Here is a 6,712-nt window from a genome sequence, read left to right as displayed (position 1 = left end):
GTCCCGCATCCTAGCCTTGCCTTGCCTGTCCTTGCCTGTCCTAGCCTTGCCTTATGTCCTTCTCATCCTGTTCTCTGTCCCATCCTCTCTCACTAACCCCTCGTCTGGCTGCATGTCTCTTCTTTCCTTTTCTCTCACTCTCCTGCTTCCTGCCTCTTTTCTTGCAATTCCTCCATCTCACTCCTGCAGCCCAACACTACTTTTTATTCTTCCTTCCCTTTCTCCTGCTCCCTTTGCTTTCTCCCTCTGTCCCATATCTTTCTTCCCGACTTGTCTCTTGCAGATTTTGGGCCAAACTGGCCCCAAGTCTGGGCATGGTTTGACAAGTTTTCAGAGGCCTGGCTGGTGGCAGCAGGGACACCAGGCAGTGACAGGCCCGGGGCTGACAGGCTCCCCATCCCCTAGGGGGCGCCTGGCTGCCACACCCAGCTGACATAGAACCTTTGTCACAATGCCCGCTACCGTGGCGAGGATGCGGTGGCTCTGCAGGTGACAGGGACACTGCAGGACTTGGTGTCAGCTCAGCAATTTCTCACTTCCCCTAAGAAGCGGAATTCTGCAAATTGCTGCCTTTGCTCTTGAAAGGATGTCATCAGGTGGGTGTTTTGGTGTCATACACTGAAAACAGAGCAGAAACTGTGAAATATTCCCATGATATGCATGGTCCCTGCCCCAAAGCACCATGACTCAGCCTAAGGAGATCTGCAGCTGATTTTTTTGTACTGCCAGCAGATTGTGGAAGTACAGTATAAAAACCATCCTTATGGAGAGATCTTGGTATTTTAGGCTTAGTCTAAGTGTCTCAAGTAGCTGGGGTTTTTGCTTGGGCCTAATCCATACGGTCTTATGGCTTTCCTCCTAGTCTGAAGACGAATGTGCTAGAAACTATAAAGCAAAAACATGTCCTGCAGCCTAGCCTTGCCTTGCCTGTCCTTGCCTGTCCTAGCCTTGCCTTCTTTCCTTCTCATCCTGTTCTCTGTCCCATCCTCTCTCACTAAGCCCTCGTCTGGCTGCATGTCTCTTCTTTCCTTTTCTCTCACTCTCCTGCTTCCTGCCTCTTTTCTTGCAATTCCTCCATCTCACTCCTGCAGCCCAACACTACTTTTTATTCTTCCTTCCCTTTCTCCTGCTGCCTTCGCTTTCTCCCTCTGTCCCATATCTTTCTTCCCGACTTGTCTCTTGCAGACTTTGGGCCAAACTGGCCCCGAGTCTGGGCATGGTTTGACAAGTTTTCAGAGGCCTGGCTGGTGGCAGCAGGGACACCAGGCAGTGACAGGCCCGGGGCTGACAGGCTCCCCATCCCCTAGGGGGCGCCTGGCTGCCACACCCAGCTGACATAGAACCTTTGTCACAATGCCCACTACCGTGGCGAGGATGCGGTGGCTCTGCAGGTGACAGGGACACTGCAGGACTTGGTGTCAGCTCAGCAATTTCTCACTTCCCCTAAGAAGCGGAATTCTGCAAATTGCTGCCTTTGCTCTTGAAAGGATGTCATCAGGTGGGTGTTTTGGTGTCATACACTGAAAACAGAGCAGAAACTGTGAAATATTCCCATGATATGCATGGTCCCTGCCCCAAAGCACCATGACTCAGCCCAAGGAGATCTGTAGCTTATTTTTTTGTACTGCCAGCAGATTGTGGAAGTACAGTATAAAAACCATCCTTATGGAGAGATCTTGGTATTTCAGGCTTAGTCTAAGAGTCTCAAGTAGCTGGGGTTTTTCCTTGGGCCTAATCCATATGGTCTTATGGCTTTCCTCCTAGTCTGAAGATGAATGTGCTAGAAACTATAAAGCAAAAACATGTCCCGCAGCCTAGCCTTGCCTTGCCTGTCCTTGCCTGTCCTAGCCTTGCCTTATGTCCTTCTCATCCTGTTCTCTGTCCCATCCTCTCTCACTAACCCCTCGTCTGGCTGCATGTCTCTTCTTTCCTTTTCTCTCACTCTCCTGCTTCCTGCCTCTTTTCTTGCAATTCCTCCATCTCACTCCTGCAGCCCAACACTACTTTTTATTCTTCCTTCCCTTTCTCATGCTCCCTTTGCTTTCTCCCTCTGTCCCATATCTTTCTTCCCGACTTGTCTCTTGCAGACTTTGGGCCAAACTGGCCCCGAGTCTGGGCATGGTTTGACAAGTTTTCAGAGGCCTGGCTGGTGGCAGCAGGGCCAGCAGGCAGTGACAGGCCCGGGGCTGACAGGCTCCCCATTCCCTAGGGGGCGCCTGGCTGCCACACCCAGCTGACATAGAACCTTTGTCACAATGCCCGCTACCGTGGCGAGGATGCGGTGGCTCTGCAGGTGACAGGGACACTGCAGGACTTGGTGTCAGCTCAGCAATTTCTCACTTCCCCTAAGAAGCGGAATTCTGGAAATTGCTGCCTTTGCTCTTGAAAGGATGTCATCAGGTGGGTGTTTTGGTGTCATACACTGAAAACAGAGCAGAAACTGTGAAATATTCCCATGATATGCATGGTCCCTGCCCCAAAGCACCATGACTCAGCCTAAGGAGATCTGCAGTTGATTTTTTTGTACTGCCAGCAGATTGTGGAAGTACAGTATAAAAACCATCTTTATGGAGAGATCTTGGTATTTGAGGCTTAGTCTAAGTGTCTCAAGTAGCTGGGGTTTTTGCTTGGGCCTAATCCATACGGTCTTATGGCTTTCCTCCTAGTCTGAAGACGAATGTGCTAGAAACTATAAAGCAAAAACATGTCCTGCAGCCTAGCCTTGCCTTGCCTGTCCTTGCCTGTCCTAGCCTTGCCTTATGTCCTTCTCATCCTGTTCTCTGTCCCATCCTCTCTCACTAAGCCCTTGTCTGGCTGCATGTCTCTTCTTTCCTTTTCTCTCACTCTCCTGCTTCCTGCCTCTTTTCTTGCAATTCCTCCATCTCACTCCTGCAGCCCAACACGACTTTTTATTCTTCCTTCCCTTTCTCCTGCTCCCTTCGCTTTCTCCCTCTGTCCCATATCTTTCTTCCCGACTTGTCTCTTGGAGACTTTGGGCCAAACTGGCCCCAAGTCTGGATATGGTTTGACAAGTTTTCAGAGGCCTGGCTGGTGGCAGCAGGGCCAGCAGGCAGTGACAGGCCCGGGGCTGACAGGCTCCCCATCCCCTAGGGGGCGCCTGGCTGCCACACCCAGCTGACATAGAACCTTTCTCACAATGCCCGCTACCGTGGCGAGGATGCGGTGGCTCTGCAGGTGACAGGGACACTGCAGGACTTGGTGTCAGCTCAGCAATTTCTCACTTCCCCTAAGAAGCGGAATTCTGCAAATTGCTGCCTTTGCTCTTGAAAGGATGCCATCAGGTGGGTGTTATGGTGTCATACACTGAAAACAGAGCAGAAACTGTGAAATATTCCCATGATATGCATGGTCCCTGCCCCAAAGCACCATGACTCAGCCTAAGCAGATCTGCAGTTGATTTTTTTGTACTGCCAGCAGATTGTGGAAGTACAGTATAAAAACCATCCTTATGGAGAGATCTTGGTATTTTAGGCTTAGTCTAAGTGTCTCAAGTAGCTGGGGTTTTTGCTTGGGCCTAATCCATACGGTCTTATGGCTTTCCTCCTAGTCTGAAGACGAATGTGCTAGAAACTATAAAGCAAAAACATGTCCTGCAGCCTAGCCTTGCCTTGCCTGTCCTTGCCTGTCCTAGCCTTGCCTTATGTCCTCCTCATCCTGTTCTCTGTCCCATCCTCTCTCACTAAGCCCTTGTCTGGCTGCATGTCTCTTCTTTCCTTTTCTCTCACTCTCCTGCTTCCTGCCTCTTTTCTTGCAATTCCTCCATCTCACTCCTGCAGCCCAACACTACTTTTTATTCTTCCTTCCCTTTCTCCTGCTCCCTTCGCTTTCTCCCTCTGTCCCATATCTTTCTTCCCGACTTGTCTCTTGCAGACTTTGGGCCAAACTGGCCCCAAGTCTGGGCATGGTTTCACAAGTTTTCAGAGGCCTGGCTGGTGGCAGCAGGGACACCAGGCAGTGACAGGCCCGGGGCTGACAGGCTCCCCATCCCCTAGGGGGCGCCTGGCTGCCACACCCAGCTGACATAGAACCTTTGTCACAATGCCCGCAACCGTGGCGAGGATGCAGTGGCTCTGCAGGTCACAGGGATACTGAAGGACTTGGTGTCAGCTCAGCAATTTCTCACTTCCCCTAAGAAGCGGAATTCTGCAAATTGCTGCCTTTGCTCTTGAAAGGATGTCATCAGGTGGGTGTTTTGGTGTCATACACTGAAAACAGAGCAGAAACTGTGAAATATTCCCATGATATGCATGGTCCCTGCCCCAAAGCACCATGACTCAGCCTAAGGAGATCTGTAGCTTATTTTTTTGTACTGCCAGCAGATTGTGGAAGTACAGTATAAAAACCATCCTTATGGAGAGATCTTGGTATTTCAGGCTTAGTCTAAGAGTCTCAAGTAGCTGGGGTTTTTGCTTGGGCCTAATCCATATGGTCTTATGGCTTTCCTCCTAGTCTGAAGATGAATGTGCTAGAAACTATAAAGCAAAAACATGTCCCGCAGCCTAGCCTTGCCTTGCCTGTCCTTGCCTGTCCTAGCCTTGCCTTATGTCCTTCTCATCCTGTTCTCTGTCCCATCCTCTCTCACTAACCCCTCGTCTGGCTGCATGTCTCTTCTTTCCTTTTCTCTCACTCTCCTGCTTCCTGCCTCTTTTCTTGCAATTCCTCCATCTCACTCCTGCAGCCCAACACTACTTTTTATTCTTCCTTCCCTTTCTCCTGCTGCCTTCGCTTTCTCCCTCTGTCCCATATCTTTCTTCCCGACTTGTCTCTTGCAGACTTTGGGCCAAACTGGCCCCGAGTCTGGGCATGGTTTGACAAGTTTTCAGAGGCCTGGCTGGTGGCAGCAGGGACACCAGGCAGTGACAGGCCCGGGGCTGACAGGCTCCCCATCCCCTAGGGGGCGCCTGGCTGCCACACCCAGCTGACATAGAACCTTTGTCACAATGCCCGCTGCCGTGGCGAGGATGCGGTGGCTCTGCAGGTGACAGGGACACTGCAGGACTTGGTGTCAGCTCAGCAATTTCTCACTTCCCCTAAGAAGCGGAATTCTGCAAATTGCTGCCTTTGCTCTTGAAAGGATGTCATCAGGTGGGTGTTTTGGTGTCATACACTGAAAACAGAGCAGAAACTGTGAAATATTCCCATGATATGCATGGTCCCTGCCCCAAAGCACCATGACTCAGCCCAAGGAGATCTGTAGCTTATTTTTTTGTACTGCCAGCAGATTGTGGAAGTACAGTATAAAAACCATCCTTATGGAGAGATCTTGGTATTTCAGGCTTAGTCTAAGAGTCTCAAGTAGCTGGGGTTTTTCCTTGGGCCTAATCCATATGGTCTTATGGCTTTCCTCCTAGTCTGAAGATGAATGTGCTAGAAACTATAAAGCAAAAACATGTCCCGCAGCCTAGCCTTGCCTTGCCTGTCCTTGCCTGTCCTAGCCTTGCCTTATGTCCTTCTCATCCTGTTCTCTGTCCCATCCTCTCTCACTAACCCCTCGTCTGGCTGCATGTCTCTTCTTTCCTTTTCTCTCACTCTCCTGCTTCCTGCCTCTTTTCTTGCAATTCCTCCATCTCACTCCTGCAGCCCAACACTACTTTTTATTCTTCCTTCCCTTTCTCATGCTCCCTTTGCTTTCTCCCTCTGTCCCATATCTTTCTTCCCGACTTGTCTCTTGCAGACTTTGGGCCAAACTGGCCCCGAGTCTGGGCATGGTTTGACAAGTTTTCAGAGGCCTGGCTGGTGGCAGCAGGGCCAGCAGGCAGTGACAGGCCCGGGGCTGACAGGCTCCCCATTCCCTAGGGGGCACCTGGCTGCCACACCCAGCTGACATAGAACCTTTGTCACAATGCCCGCTACCGTGGCGAGGATGCGGTGGCTCTGCAGGTGACAGGGACACTGCAGGACTTGGTGTCAGCTCAGCAATTTCTCACTTCCCCTAAGAAGCGGAATTCTGGAAATTGCTGCCTTTGCTCTTGAAAGGATGTCATCAGGTGGGTGTTTTGGTGTCATACACTGAAAACAGAGCAGAAACTGTGAAATATTCCCATGATATGCATGGTCCCTGCCCCAAAGCACCATGACTCAGCCTAAGGAGATCTGCAGCTGATTTTTTTGTACTGCCAGCAGATTGTGGAAGTACAGTATAAAAACCATCCTTATGGAGAGATCTTGGTATTTGAGGCTTAGTCTAAGTGTCTCAAGTAGCTGGGGTTTTTGCTTGGGCCTAATCCATACGGTCTTATGGCTTTCCTCCTAGTCTGAAGACGAATGTGCTAGAAACTATAAAGCAAAAACATGTCCTGCAGCCTAGCCTTGCCTTGCCTGTCCTTGCCTGTCCTAGCCTTGCCTTATGTCCTTCTCATCCTGTTCTCTGTCCCATCCTCTCTCACTAAGCCCTTGTCTGGCTGCATGTCTCTTCTTTCCTTTTCTCTCACTCTCCTGCTTCCTGCCTCTTTTCTTGCAATTCCTCCATCTCACTCCTGCAGCCCAACACGACTTTTTATTCTTCCTTCCCTTTCTCCTGCTCCCTTCGCTTTCTCCCTCTGTCCCATATCTTTCTTCCCGACTTGTCTCTTGGAGACTTTGGGCCAAACTGGCCCCAAGTCTGGATATGGTTTGACAAGTTTTCAGAGGCCTGGCTGGTGGCAGCAGGGCCAGCAGGCAGTGACAGGCCCGGGGCTGACAGGCTCCCCAT

The sequence above is a fragment of the Columba livia genome, unplaced genomic scaffold (assembly GCF_036013475.1).
Source record: "Columba livia isolate bColLiv1 breed racing homer unplaced genomic scaffold, bColLiv1.pat.W.v2 Scaffold_103, whole genome shotgun sequence".
Taxonomy (NCBI): Eukaryota; Metazoa; Chordata; class Aves; order Columbiformes; family Columbidae; genus Columba; species Columba livia.
The sequence above is the reverse complement of the archived record's forward strand: the minus strand, read 5'-3'. Positions refer to the sequence as shown.